This window comes from Melanaphis sacchari, unplaced genomic scaffold, assembly GCF_002803265.2.
Source record: "Melanaphis sacchari strain LSU unplaced genomic scaffold, SCAv2.0 Contig2_pilon_pilon, whole genome shotgun sequence".
In the NCBI taxonomy this organism is placed as follows: domain Eukaryota; kingdom Metazoa; phylum Arthropoda; class Insecta; order Hemiptera; family Aphididae; genus Melanaphis; species Melanaphis sacchari.
This window is the reverse complement of record NW_020271173.1, coordinates 5790964-5808215: the sequence shown is the minus strand read 5'-3', so window position 1 is coordinate 5808215 and position 17252 is coordinate 5790964. Positions and strand designations below refer to the sequence as shown.

At 25.2% G+C, this 17252-nt stretch overlaps 1 protein-coding gene across 2 annotated transcripts in view; it reads left to right on the top strand.

Annotated features, from left to right (window-relative positions):
* The window catches only part of LOC112596121 (discoidin domain-containing receptor 2-like), a 212128-nt gene that overhangs the window by 66098 nt on the left and 128778 nt on the right, over positions 1-17252 (top strand). The window lies entirely within an intron of this gene.

Sequence of the window (17252 nt, the reverse complement as noted above, 5' to 3'; positions counted from 1 at the left end):
TTACAATCCGTTACTACAGTCAATACTAAAATATTGAAATGAGAAAGTTTTTTCGTTTCCTGTAAAGTGATGTATTTTTTACTTATACCCATACCTCGCGCAACTCCCATTTCGTACGTGCTGGCAATAATTTATTGCACGATTTACATATTATAAAAAAGTTAGTATATTGTGTATTAGTAACACTATATTTCTCAAATGATTTTCTAGTGTTCGTTAATATAAATACCGTATGGGTGCAGCGCGTTGTATCAAGTATGACATTAAAATATAATAAAATACAATAGTCAATAATATTGTATCAATATAAATTATTATATTTATAATAAAATATGATAACATTTAGGAAGATTGAAGGATCATGATAAAATATAATAATAATGCTATACTATGCGCACAGAAAGAACATAATAGTATTTTTATGAATTATTATTATTATTTATTACCTATTCCGATATTTGTCTTTTTTTGTCAAAGCACATATTTTATATCTACCTATTTACCCTACGTGAAAATACAGGATCCGGCAGTGAAACGGGATGCTTTCAATATTTAATTATTATTTAAAGAATGAATTTATTTTCATTTTCATAAATATACGAGTAAAGTATAAAAGATACTATTTGATGTTCAATACAAAAAAATAATATTTTTATGTAGGTACTACGTTTGCAAATGACCAAGGAAATAAATATATAAGAATGCATAAATAGCAATGGAGATCATTTGCAAACGTAGTACATAAAAAAATAGTATTTTTTTGTACTGGACATAAAATAGTAACTCTTATTCTTTGTATTTATATTTATTAAAATTAAAATAAATTAATTTTTTAAATAATAATTAAACATTGAAATCATCCCATTTCACTGATTGACTCTGTATAATAATCGATGTCGTTTAAACATCTTATGGTAGGTACAATGTGCACTGATTAATATTTATAATAATAATATGTATTTACGTATTGTAAAAATGGATTAATATTATGTGGTATTTGAGTGATAAACTATCAATTACCATATAGCATTATTATATTCATTATTATATTCCAGACGTAAACATTTTTTATGAGACAAAAAAGTACAGACATGATATGTTTATTTATATATTTTATTTTAATAACAGTTAGTTAACATGCAGTAATAATTAATTATATTATACTTCAAAGTTAATTAATATTCAGTTCACGGCGAACAAAAATACTCAAAATACACGATTACAAAGAGAAGTCAAAGATCAAGATAAGTTTCGATAATCGCAATAATTTTATTGATTTTTAAAGTATTAAAATAAATAGGTGTGACGAAAATCATACTAGGAAATTATAAGAAATGTGTTTAAAAGCGAGAGGATTAGTTATAATTTATAAGTGATATAATATAATACCTGAATAATAATAAATACGACATAGTTTTATGAATAGTTGCAGTAAACCAATTAGGTAAATAGTTGTAAAATAAATATTCTCGTCCAGTAATGTGTTTTTCGTAAAATGCACATTAAATTAGCTTATAAACTGCTTGACAATACATTTTTATGACATCGTATTCACAGTATGCTTGTATTAGTTTAAAGCAAAAAAATATTAGATATGTAAACATGGCTGTAAGCCTGTAAATATTTAAAAAAATATTCACAGAAGCTTAGTGGCATAACTAGGTAAAAAGTTTGAGTTGAGGGGATAATTTATTTAACAAAATCATAACTTAGTTATTTGTTTTTACATACCTAATTCTTCAAACTCATTTTATGGCTTGAAAATAAATCATAGGGTACCTACGATGTTATTAAATATTATTAACTACATAAACCAGAGTTTGTTAGAAAAGCTAACAGAAGTCTATATTGAGTTGTTTGTAAAAATAAATGTGATGATAAACACGTAATCATAATTTATGAAATAATATACCATTGGTTATTTTTATAACCCAGATAATGCGGTAGACAACGTTGTCAATACGTCAACTTGTTAAACAGCAGAAGAAACGTGGAATAAATATACTTTAAGCAATAATTTGTGGAAAATAATATTTTTACCTTATAAATTTACGTTAAATATATTACATTTTTTCTTCGAGAAAATTTAATGATTTTTTGAACTGTGGATATATCTGTAGAGGAAGATGATAACTTGCCTCCCTGCCACAAAAATTACGTCACTGATTAAGCTTATAAATAGTTTTGAATTATAAAGATAACTAAATAATAATGTACGTGGTTCCATAAACTGTAATGTAATATTCAATTGTAATAAAAAAATTAAATACTTTTAATAATTTTTGAATTTATATTTCATACCCCCCTCCATTTTAAAACACAAAATAAAAGTTATTAAAATAATAGAAATATTTTATTATTCACAAAAAAAACCAGATTTTATTAAAATTATTTCATGGGTTAATTTATAGCTTTTACTATTATGATTTATGATACAATAATTTACTAAATTTTAATAGCTCAACAATTATAATTGTTTAATACATAGGTAATTTAAAATCAATTGCATTTTATACAGTCCCTTATGTGGTCTAAAATAATAATATGGGTAGTAACAAGTAGAATATAGACAACTGTAGCGTAGATCTTTAGAAAAATGTTAATGACAATCGTTATAATCTATACTTTTACCTGTTAGAATACCTAAAATCTCATTTTTTTATTCGTATGGGTTTTTACTTTGCCTTTTCCCGTAACCTTTTTTCCCTCTTCTAACTCTCTTATTGGTTTTATTTGTACGGGAATACTCGAAAACAATTTTTTTTAGAAACCAGAGTACAATAATATTGAAAAAAAAACGAATATTCTTGGTATTATCTTTTCTCTCGCTCAACAACCTGTAGGTCCTTGTAGCTCTCTCAAAAGAACCATGGCATATAAAAAACCATCTGAACAATATTTTAAGTTAAAATGCATTATAGGATCATTAGGATATCATTAAATATATATTTAAAACGTTAGCTAAGTACGTCACGCACTCACGTTAGACAGCTTATTATTGGATAAATTGGTCTAAGCATCGGTTTCCCACCGAGTCGACAATATTGAAGACGGATGCCATATCTCCTTTCCTGAAGAAAAAAAAATTTGGTGGAAATTTTAAATTAGAATTCGTAATGTTGTATAGTCGGGGAACGAATAGAAATATGAAACGGATATAACGAACGCTTTTTTTAAAAACATGCGTTATAAATTAAAGACGAAAAGAGGCAAATACATGAATTTATTGTCAGTATCCGTCTGTGTAAATGTAAAATGGACCCAGGGCCTTTGATATTAAAAACATATATTACAATAGAACTATATAACTCCTTAATGTAAGAAAAAAACCAAAAATCTCGTTTGATGACCCGTAGTTTAATTGTGGAATATTATTTAAAAATTAAATGTCTCATAAATACTTATTAGTTATTATGTAGATTAATATTATTCTAAGAATTTCTAAGAATTTCGGATTACTATTATATTTTTAATGTGTTATGAAATGACTGCATTCTACGTGTGGCCGTGTGTGTGCTTAATATTTGATTTGTACAATAGTAGGTATGTACCTACCTATTTTTCAGTTTTTATAATATCATGTATTTAAATATTTTTATAATACTAGAAAGTATGATTGAAAAATATAATAAGTAAATGATAAATATTAGAACTACTGCATAAAGTTATGATAGTATAAAAAATAAATATTTCAATATGAAAAAATGATATATCTTTATTGATTTGTCTGTGGAGAATAGCACAGGATTAAAAATTTATCTCATGATCTTATTGTATGACTATAGATGGGGAAAATTCAATAAAACATATTATAATATGTCGTGTCTCTAATTTCATACAATAATAAAATTAGCTTTTATACGTCAGTTGACTAACGACACACAGAATTGGCTTGGCGTATACCGAGGCGGATGCGTATGTACAATGTCCCAAAGAAACTTCTGTGGGTGTACATGTATATTGTATACATATCGTTAACAAAATCAACAACGTCTTCTATTTTATTTTTTTTCATCTCCTCGTTCATTCCTTTACACAACGAGTAGATTGCATAACATACCGTACACACTCCGACCCTTGGGAAATCGTCCCCAAGGCTAGGGTCTTGTTTACACAGTACAATATATTATTATTATTATATATTAAAAAAATGAAAAATCCTATTACAATATTTTTTTTAATACGGTCAATATTATTAGTTATAATTGATCCAATTAGTCGAGTCTTCGAACGAAAAAATAAATAAATAAAAAGGCGATGAGGTGGATTTGTCATTATAAAGGTAGTTTGAGACGTTTGAGTACATACCTCTACACTCATCAATCATCCACATAAATTACTTAGATTTGTATGCACTGAATTTGTATTAGTTATTAGTGTTAAAATCGCGGTGTTTACTCACAAAAAATAAATAGATAAACATGAAATTAAAATTGAAACGATTTAGTTTGAATTTAGAATTTTTTTTGGAAAAATATCGTAATCGCATTAATAAAATATTACACATAAAGTAATACCTATACGATAACTAAAATTGTATGTACATTTTAGATACACTTAATAATTATACCTATTCACTTAAAACGTCTTATATAACGTGATTTATTGCATCATCGTTCATAAAAATACAATTTCTTTACTAATATAATCGGCCTGGAAAAAGGGTTTCAACTTTCATTTAATTTTTTTCATTGAAAATGCTTGTGACACGATAGAAAATAAAAATATGATATCATATAGAAATAATATGATTTGTTTCACCCCGATGTGTTTATTTAATTCAGTTTAGAGGGATTTATTTTCGCATATATTTCGTTTACAGATTTTCTCTGACACCCTATGCATGTAAAAAAAAAAAAGTTATAATAATAAATGCATCCTCTCCTTCTATATAAACAATGAAATACTGAGTAGTCGCAGTGATGCAAAAGCGTATGAAATGTGTTTTCCAATCCAATCGACAGCTCGTCATTCCAATATTTTTTGATAAACACTAGCGGGAATGTCGACGAAAAGCACTCGAATGTGAAACCATAAATAAACAGTTTTTAGCGTCACTAAAAGAGAAATATTATCTGATGTTTCTAATAATGGTAATTTTTATTTTTTTAATAGTTTTAGCTTATTGTAATACCTACACTAAATAAAATACGTTAAGAAAAAATAATCATAAAGGTAATTTCTTGTACGCATTTACAATTTATATTTTATTTAAAGTTAGCGAACCTTAATATATTTGTTTAACACTTTTGGTGGCTAACAAAGTTCTCACTTGCTTTACTATTTTTTTTTTTTTTTTATTATTTAAATAAATAATTTTACTGTCAAACGCAAATACCCAAATATCGTAAATCGAAAAGCATTATACATTTGTACTATATTTGTTTTATTTCAATATAGAATATAAAAAAAATATTTGAAATTCTATCAATATTTTGATTATTATTAAAATCACCTTTATTTGAATTCATTATGTTTACGTTTTACTCATAAATTATTTGTTAAAATTGATGTGAGTGCATTTAAACATTAGCCACGATATTATGTGAAAATCAATACTTTATTTTATTTATATTATATTATATTAAATGAAAAGTTATAATAATAATTGATATTTTTGATAACGTGTACAATACTCGTATTGTTGCTTTATTATGTTTTTATTTTACTTAATAATTTATTTGAAATATTTTTACGATTTGTTTTGTTATAGTTTTTGTATAATTCCTATAAAACTATAGTATTATGTAATGTAATAACAAAAACTACGCTTCAATAATTTAAATATTGAAAAAATTAAATTTATGGAATACATATATACACGCCATTGTGTATCTTAAATAATTTTTAAAAAATAATTTTATTCAATTTCTGATGTTTTTGTTTACTTTTGCAGATCAAATAGGTAAATATGATTCATATATTGTTTTTTATAAAGCAAACAGTTGTCAGCAGAATTACAATTCTTCGAAGAGAATACATTTTAACAATTTTAATAAGTTGTGAGACCACGTGCGTATAAATCACTAACGCAAACGTACCATCGTTTATGCTCCTGTGCATTTTCTACTTTCATCCCGCTGTGGCAAGAATTTCTGTATTACGTATTGTTAATTGTACACCTCCATACTCCCCAAATCATAGGTTTAATCTTACCCTCATAATATATTTTGAAAGTTTATTTAATGGCCTTATTGTGGAATAATTTATTCGACTTAAAACTAATATACTTTATCAGACTAAAATAGTTTACTACGAGTGTATGACTATTTGTAAATGTATCAAATCAATATTTGTATGGTATTTATAGATAAAATTACATTATGAGAAAAATACATTTGAACCAAAAAGTTCTCATTTGTCATTGAGACACGTAGAAATCCCTAAAGTATTCATGTACAATATATAAATATATACGAATACCTACATACCACATTGGGATTTGCTAACCTCTTTCCTTCTGAACATTTAGTTATCTTTTTTAGACCTCTGCTTTAGGTGAGTAATCCACCGTTTTACAATCACTGAAAACAAAAGCTTTTTCTCTCTCTTTCATCATTTATACTCAGTTTTCTCTCGAAGTCCCCAAGGTCTTTCCCTAGGTAACCGAATTCGTTTCCCATACAGCTCAGGAGCTACTGGTATTAACGGCCTTTAAAGTGCGCCAGTGTCCCATGGCTTATTTCATTAGTGTATTTACCTTGTTTTCTCCCGTCTCTCTCTTCCGCTCTCATTCTCTGCGTGTAACCTCTTCCGTCGACGAACAAAACGTAGTACCGCGTTGGTAGGGTTCGGCAATCGGATTATCATGTTCTTCTCGTTTTGTCTTCCGCACGTCACTTGACAGTCGACCTATCTTATCTGTTTACTCTCCCTTGCACTTTCCGACGAAAAATAGGGTAATTATAAACGTTGACGTAGGTTTCTGGGTTGGATTACGCGCACTTAAAACATTTGCAGAAACTCGTCAAGAAAACTTGACAAAATGTAATAAACTTAACCAGTATAATTCAGGTTAGAACATATTATTGTTGTATTTATCTTTGCTCTTATCACGTCATTTGTGCGATATTCACAAGCTTAAAAGTTTTAAAATTATAAAAGAGAACTTTAACATTTGAATGCAAAAGTTCATCGAAAGAAAAAAATAAGGTCTTATAGTTGATAAATGGTTCGTTTTTTTTCTCGGATTAGAATATTTTTATTTTACTTAATAGTTCATAAACTATACGCATGCTATCAAATTTAATCAAAACTTTTCATTTGCAGTACTTCACATATCGTAAAAAGTGTATTGTATAAACAATTATTATCATTCTATATCTTCTTATATTTGTAAATTTTTATATTGATGTATCGAACTAAGTTAATCATAACTAATTATAACTAATAAAATTACCAATATTAAATTTGAAAGATCTATTTAGTGCACTGTATATGTTTTTATTAACTTGACTGGAAAACATTTTTTCGAGAGATTATTTTTTTGTTTAATTGTTTAACACACATTATTCTTGGTACTTATCTACATTTTATTTTTTTTATTTTGCCTTAATCGAAGTGTAAGCGTAAACTTAAATTAACTTTAACATACTATAGAAAAGGGTTTGATTAAAGGTTTTAATTATATTATTTTAAAACGGGAGGCAAAAATTATGAATATGCGAGTATATTAAATATTTTAGATTTCTCGAGTAAACATTTTTACAGTTTTTTATACTACATTGGGCTTCCTCGAGGAATCTGTAATCTAAAACTCTTTATGTTTCAACTGTAATTTATATTTATTATTTTTTATTTGATATTAAAAAAAAAATACGCTTTTCATATTTTTTCATCACTAGTTTATTTACGTAGTCATATTAATATTTGAAGCTATTTTATTGATTTATTTTTATTTTGCTAATAAAGTTACACAAATTAAGGATTTTATCATTATATATTAAAATGATTTTCATAATCACTTATAACAATAATTATATAAATATATTATATGTCGTGTATGCAAAACAAATTATAATATAAATATAATTTATTTTATTTTTTTATGTATTTTCCGTACCCACAACAAACATATTTCAATCATTATAAATAAGATTGACATCATAGTTATTACTTGCCCTACACGCCAGTCATATTATGCTTTATAAAAATAATAGATTGCATTTTGAGACGCTAGTAGTATGTACCATCAGGTATATAAATAAGATTTTAAATTCGCACATGTGTTATGGATATTTAATTAATTTTAAATGAATATAATATTTCATTAAGAGAGTCCAAAGTTCTTATCGACTTGAATTAAATTTGTTTTTTAATAGAAGCCATGACAAAATAATTATGCGCTGTTACTAGTTACTCTAGTAAATGGTAAACATTAAAATGTCTAAACGTTTAATTAAATTAGTTTTATCATTTTGCACCTGTCTCGTACCAAAAAGGCTTTGCTCATACGATCCTTAATCCCTTTAGAGCAAACTCAGTGGCACGTGATGTTATCATCAGGTCATTATTTTGGTAGCATTAAAATTTACGTCGCCACCAAAAACACCTGATACCATGTAAAAACCCTTCTAACATTAAAAAAAAAAAAACAATTTTCCATGCAATTAAAATTGAAAAATACTAATCTTTAGAATGTTAAATTTTGGTATAGTATAATTATTAACTTAGAAAATAAATAAAAGCTTAAAATATGTTTTTATTTTAGTATTTAATTTTGGTAGATCAAGTTTAGTGTTTATTATAGGTGTTTTTTTACTATGATTTGCAAACAATTATTATTCTGTTGTGAAATATCTAAGTTAAATTATTTTATTTTTCAGTTTTTCTTTCAACTGAATTTTTAATTCAATTTAAAACAATAATAGCATTTTTCCTATTTATTTGCTTGATTTGCAAATAATATAACTTACAATTTACTCAAAAAATCTTTGTTACTAAATATCACTTAATATATAATTAATAATTATAAAATACTGAGTGAATGTATAGATAGCGTACATAACTAAATTGTTTTGGTGCAGTGTATACGTAGGTAGTGGAAATAGTCAAACATGAAATGATTGCATTGTTATTGGGTTTTGAGTAAAATCAAATGGAATATATAACATAACAAAATTATATGCATTGCGTATGACAGGTAGGTAAATTACAAGTAAACTTGCAGAGTAATTAACATTTGTGGCATGTATAAATATAAAATCCAATATTGACCATTTGTGTATTTTAACAGTTTGCATAGCTCCCACATGTTAAACGCAATAATTATAAATTTAATAACTAATAAGTAATTTTAATAATGATGATTATAATAATAATAATAATAATAAATTAATATTTTAATGGTTATTTTGCAGATATCTTAAAGGTATCTTGTCAAACTAAATTATGTGACTAAATATTATCGATTTTAATAATATATTGAAACGTTTTTAAAGTTTTTTAATTTTTTTGTAATGGATGTTTATTATTATTATTATTTGTACATATTTAACTACCAAGTCGATAGCCAGTTGAATAAAGTTTTTGTATTATTTACATTACATTAATACATTTAAAATCGTTTTATTTTAAATATAGCAGTTGTATACATTGTCTTTTTAAGTATTGGATTAAGAAACTGGAAATTACTCCAATTTATTTCGGGATTTCCTTTTTTGTGCTTATTATAATTAATGTTATTTTATTTTGAATATTATAGTGATGATTATAAATTTATTTTTGGTGTTGTATGATATTTTAAACGGCAGTCCATAAACAAGGAAATAGTTCTGTGTGTGTTATTAGAAAACAATTTTTGAAGCAGCAAGTGTTGGTAGTAGCCGATTATTTAAGCTAAACTGTATTTAACTTGAAACACCTATGATGATCTTTAATTTAAAAATGTAAACACTATAAATATATTTAACAAAAATAGTTGTGAGGGTATGCGCGGTGCGCTGTCGAAGTAGCTTTCCACTCAACTTAATGTTGTACTCCAGCATTCCTTAAACTTTTTTTATTCGTGGAACCCCTACTTTTTTTTTAGCTTTTTTAGGATTATTTTCAATAAAAATTATAACTATTTCATTCAATAATAATGTGTTAAAGATATTTGATTCATAAAATATGTTAAAATAAATAATTATAATAATACTTAAATTATTTTAATTAGACTAAATTATAATTTTAATGAGATAAGTGATATTGCTTTTTATTATTACAAATATTCTTAGTATTGCAGATGAAAGTTGTACAAACATTTTAAAGTAATTTTTCTCAACATTTTCAAGAAAATTACTTAAGCTCCGTAGAACCCTGAAATGATCTTCGCGAAACCCTGGGGTTTCTCGGAACACAGTTTAAGAAATGCTGTAATATACTTTATCAAGTCTATCCATCGAGAAACTTGTCGTGACCTTACAAAAATCGGTTGTTCTGCGTAATCTCACGCTAAACTCTACCAACTTACATTTTAAGTTGTACATCTTCAAAATCTATATAAGCTGTTATTCTATTTTTAATTTGTGATTCATTTATATAATGCCCTCTCTTAAAAACCAATTATATTTTTAATTGTTTTATTTGCATTATAATTTATGAATATTAAACTTCTACATCCTGTAGAAATTTTAATTACCTGTATATGGTGGTGAATAATATAATATATTGTTATAAAAAAATGTATGCTACAAAAAAAAAAAAAAAAAAGGCAGAGTATACACCTGATTTATGTTATAATGTTTAGACAGATTTCACTAGTTGAATAACACATTCTTTGGTTTAATGTAATTCTAATGATCTAATAGCTTATTATTGAATGATACTTTTACGGAAATAAAAACATATATTATTGAATTTCCTTTGTCAAGAAATATTCATTAAATATGTGTCAGGTTATGCTACCGATATATACTATAATAATATCAGTATGTATATTATGTACATTGATTGATGGATTTAAATTTACATATAATGTTATAATAATATTATAGAAGACAACTAAGAGGTATGAATCTGATGGTCCGTGTTAATGGACACGTCGGTGATTTAATCCGGGCAGAAAGCCGTCAAAATACATACGACCCTCGATATGAATGATGTACATTTAATTGGTTGATGACAAAAACCCGTTTAATTCCCAAAGTTCTTTCAGAGTGAGAGAATTATTTTGATAAATACTTTACTATAATTTAGTGCAGTAGTATTTCGAATAACTATTACGAAAATCAATAAGTAATTGAATTTAATCAAAATTTACAAATCTACTTAATATAAACAACGAAATTAAAATTATGTCGTTGTAGAATTTAATACAAAGATAATAATCATTACGAAGTCAAACAATTAACATGATTAATTATTTAGATAAGGTACGAAATAAACGTAAAATAAATTGTTATTTCTAATGTCGATTAGCGAAATTTGATTTGTGTAAATTCAGAGTACATACATGATATGAATTTGGTATATTACCAGAAATGTTCTTAATCAGTTAATTATTTAATTTAAGTATGAAGTATTGCATAGGAAAGTGTTAAGTTGTGTGTAATTTTATATAAATTATATGAAAAAAAAAATTATGTTAATCTATAAACCCCGTTAGTCGCGACAACGTTTAAAATTATGTCGTTTTTTATCCTTACTTGTCATATTGAGTTTGTCGTTTACCACGAAACTGTTGATTTAATCAACGTGTGCCTTTGGCATATTTCATTACGCACTTTCTTCAGCTATATCCATTATTATTATTAACTCGAGAAACCGAGTGGAGTAAAAAACACACCTCTTCTTCCTCACCCATCATAACTTTTTGTTCGTAAGTTTTACATCGAAAAGCATAAGAATGAATATCACGAAAATAAAAGTTACAACTGCATTTATAATAGACGATCTAATAAAGATATATTTTTTACAACGGGTAAACTTCAGTTTACTTTTTGTCGAAATTGATGACGAAAGTCTTGGGATGATCTTGATTATTTTTTCTATACATATTTTAGTATACTAGACTTTGATTTTCGGAAATAGTAATCAGTTTACTCACAAAGAGGATTAACTTTTATAATTTTTATCCATCCTTTATAAACATTTTGAACAATATGAAAAATTATACATTTGTATATACTTGTATTATTATAACAATAGAGGAGTTCGTAATTTATATTTATATTATCGTTTTCTAAAATGGATTTTTTATACTGTTTTCATATCAGTTTTTTAACACATCAAGTTAGAGAATTTTTCAATCATATAATTTAAATATGCATGAGCCTAGCAATAGTAAATTAAAATGAATAAAATCTGCGTTAAGCCACTTTCACTTCAAAAAGATTTGCTTGAAAATATCCTTAGCTAATAATAAAATTAATACAATTATTAAAAACAATTTTCCTATCACTGTTCAAATTTAAATTGATTATAAAGGTATATTATTAATGTTTGAAAAACCTAACCTGTAGTGTTTTTCAACTTACCAGTAGACAATTCACAATTTTTTTTATGATTTATAATCTTTTCTGGTTAATATAAGTATTTAGCTAAATATTTTTGTAGGAGTTTTGTGTGATTCAGTAGCACTTCAGTATTCATGTTTTAACGTAAAGTATAGTTTATATTCACCAAATTACCATGTTATAGACTCTATTAATTTTTTCTGTTCAAAAAATGTACCTTAAAATAACTTAAAAATAAATTCTGAGTTCTGACTGCCATAATAAGAATAAGTAATAATTGTTTAGCTGTTTATTTTGTACACGTTTTTATTTAATCTTGTTTGTATATACTATATCCTCAGATGTATTTTTGACTCCATAAAAAACTTCCAAAAGCCATATAGAGTATTGGCATGGTGAAAATAACCGCGATAAAAAACTATCGAATTCGTTTTTATGGCTATTACAAAGTGCTTACATAAACCGAAAGAGAAAATCTGATTGTTATCATTGAAAAAAGTGGCTTTCGAAAACTGTCAAAATAGAGATAAAATAATTTTTCTTACGACCAGTCTTATTTTTGTTTTGTTTATAACTTTAAGGTAGTAAAATTATTCAATAACTCAATTCTTCAATTTTTTTTGTGGTACTTAAATGTTAGTACTTGTATATATTTTCTACACATTTATTTAGTGATATTATTGCACTTTAGAGGTATGAAAAAACTATTATTTATAATTTATTATATAAGCTTATAGTAAATGATAATTATGCATGGAAGCGAGATATATATTTTATAAAACTATTGACATTAATATATAATATATTTTTGTAAAAATATGGTACAATACTTTTAATGTTAATTTTTTTTTTTTTGATTTAATTAAATTAATATTATATAAAATGTATTTAATACTACATAATGTGCTTCACTATTTTTATAAACAACTATCATTAAAAAATTAAAATGCTTGAAAGAATATTATTTATACTCTTAGTTGTTGTTATACACGTTGTAGTAATGCTTGTCTAAAAACTCCGTTAACCTATGATTATCAATTCAAATTCTTGCTAGTAACCTTATTTTTTTATAAGTTATTCACAACCGAAGCAAACAGTTTTCGTTTTTAAAAAGACCGAATTTGGCAAATTTGTTTTGTATATTATTTACTTACAAAAATTGACTATAACGCCGTCGACTGAAAATTAATTAGTAGTAAAAATTCTCATTACATTTATTTGAGCTCATCGATAAAACATAATCTATGTTTACTGAAGATAATATTTTATTTGATGTTATATATTTATAATTATGTATAGCTTTTATACTAAGAAGTTAATAAAATCACTAAAATAATCGTCATAACTCGAATTTGAATATTTATACATACTTAAATGTAATACAATTTTACTTATTATTTGTAGTAAAAAATTTACTATGAAAATAATATTGGAAATCAACAAATATTTTGTAAAAATAAAAATTTATTATTATATAACAGTAGTATTTTTACGATTAATATTTAAAAACATTTTCTTAAAAGTTATAATAAATTATCATTATCAATTATTAATCATGTATATATATATATATATATATATATATATATATATATATATCGTAATTATTTTATTAAATTCACTTTGTATGTTAAATATAGTATAATGTAATAAATTGTTATTGTATTAGTGATTCGTATCAATATTTTGTGTTAGGCAGTTATAATACACTAAACAGTAAACCAATGTGGCAGATCTGTCAAATTTAGTATGTTTGTGTGTTGAAGCTTATTCGATAACAAAGCGCTCCGTAAAGAGACAACATTAGTTAAGCACTTAGTGTCAGGCTTAAAGAGCATTGGGATGAATGGATGAATGGTAGTATTGAATTAAGCTGGACGAAACGACGGATGGTGTATAGGGTTATGAGCGTAGGGCTTTTGAAATTAAAAGCAAAGTTTCGCGAGACACATTCGGTAAGACAGTTTACACACGACCGGAATGTAAGCTCTAAATGGGAAATATGTGTATTTTAGATTCAAGACGAAGGTAGGTACAGATGACGAATTCTGAATGACGATAATCTAATGTGTCGTGTGCGCTGTATCAATGCGCTGAATTACATTTATATACCTAGTGTAATAACTAATAATCATATTTTGTATTATGTATGATATTAATTTAATATAGCAAATATAATACTGTGGCCCATACTTGCAGCTATTGGATTACACGGCATATTTTTTGTTGTAAGTGTATTTATAAGTTAAAATGTTAAAATATTCTTAAAACATTTTTAAAATTCAATTACATTTTAATAGACGAATTTATTTATTTTTGTGTACTAAAGTAGGTGGAGATGTGGATATGTGATAGTCAATTTTTCCCCTTATTTTTACACTATACGTAAATATATATATATATAGTGGTTAGGTTTTGAACTTATTGATCAATAACCATACGACAAACAAGAACAACACGTTCGTATACCAAACAAAACAAAGAACAAAATATTACCCAGAGGGTTTGTCAATCGTCATTCATCTATAACACAAGATCTACGTGTATCGATAAAAGTGTAATACGGTTATGAATAATCAATTACATACATTTTACTTAAATTTATTATGCTGAACAAGTAATGATATTCCATTCTTACAATATATATATATTTCAGTTATTAAAAATAAACAATTATAATTAATAATCGAAATTACGTTCTTGGAATAATGTAAACTTCATAACTATACGTTATAGGTTTAATAATATCAAAATGACAATGATTACATGTTAATAATGATTTTAAACACATTGTTTATATTTCTTGTAAATTTGCAGTTAATATGATAAACATTTTATGCATTTTATAAATATTTGAATAATAATATTAATGATTTATTATTTTATGGTGTTAAATTGTATTTATATGTCATGAGTACGTGTTAATTCCTTGATATTTTCAATTTTGTATGTGTTCAATTTTAAATGCTATGTATTATAATAATTTAAAGTTATAATTGGTTTAAAATTAATACAGTTTTTTTTGTTTTTTTTTTTTTAATGAATGCTATTTATTGTGTTATACTTATAATTTATGAAGTCAATTATAATTAAAACACTTATAATATTATGGTTAAAAATGTTTAATTCTTTAACTATCTTATTTTCTTTATCAAAATATTCCATTGAAATTAATTTTAATGGAAGAATAATTTCATACCCACGCATATTTGAACCTTTTTTTCTTTCTTTATTTTTTACGATTATAGCTACAAGTAGGTATTAGTGTTTAAAATGAAATACCTTTTTTATTTATTATAAATGAAATCCTATGAACAATAGAAAAAATCGTGATAATAGAAAATAAAGCACACTATTCGTTCACTGTGTTAAAAAAATATTTAAATTACATTTTATCAAAAGTATATGACTGTATACCTATAGCATTTATTTTTTATTTTTCATTTATTGATTATATATTTGTGTTCTGTGTACTTCACCAAACATTGAAACTTTCGTATGAGTAAACAATTTGTGTACTATATTCATGACATTGAAGACGTTTCAGACTAAAAAAATTGTATACATATTTTTTATTCATACAGCTTGTATTCATATGGTATTATTCGAATGGGGAATTGATACTGCATACACGAACACCTGAAGGGAACAGCTCGCCTATTTTTTATTATTACTATTATTATTATTTTATGTGTAGGATTGAGAATATAATAATATTGTCCCTTTGGTTACATAGAAAACAGAATTCTTCGCCCGTAAATTATTTATAAAAGGAAAAAGTTTTAATATTTCCTCATTCGAGTGTTTCCTCTTTCCCTTCCCTTAGCTCTATAAAACGTTATTTCTTCGTTGCCCGTCTTATTCATAACCAAAAACCACATGTATACATTCCATATTCTCGGAAACGTTTCACCCAAGGTTCATTTTTTATTAGACATTTTATATATTTCTACTATATTTTTCGTTTGTGTTTCCACATACCTGTTGTGTTTACGCATGGTCGGTATCTCTGCAGGATTGCGATAAAAAGAAAACACGTTATTTATGGTTGAAAAAAATTAATAATACTCATTTTATGCAAAATAATAATATTAATATGATGTACACTACGTGCGTTGTGTGTAACGAGATCATAAATAAAAAATAAATTATTATACGATTTAAAGTTCTAAAACTAAAATATTATATGGGTATCTGTAGCCATATATGGAATTATTGCTGTTTAAATAAATAATAATATACAAATACGAGTAGAAGACATTTAATGTAAAAAAGTTTTAACCAAAAAGTGAGGATAAATAGTTTTCTTAAATATCAAAACATGAAACTTTGTTTTTATTATAAATTATTGCGTAATAATTCAAATTTGGTGTCTTATAAAAAATATTAACTAAAGCTCCTTATATAATATATATATACTGTTAGTATAGTTTAAAAAAAAAAAAAAATTAATAATTATAATATAGTATAAACCATAATCCATGTACCATTATTTGTGATAGTTGTGGCTCAATGTAAATTGTGTATCGACATGATATTAATTTAATCATTACAACCTTAAATAAATGTTTTAAATTATTAATTTTAAAAATAACCAATTGTAGTAAAACTTGTTAAACATGTAGTATTTAATATTTTTAATTTTTGAACTATTTTAAACAGTAGACAGTAAAAACTTAATGTTATGTGAGATAATCATGAAATAAAATAACATATTATAAAATTTCATAATTTTAAACCTTGAAATTAACTAATGCTGTGCAAGTGTTACGAAAAAACGTTAATCTTATCTGAATATACTTCACATAGAAACTA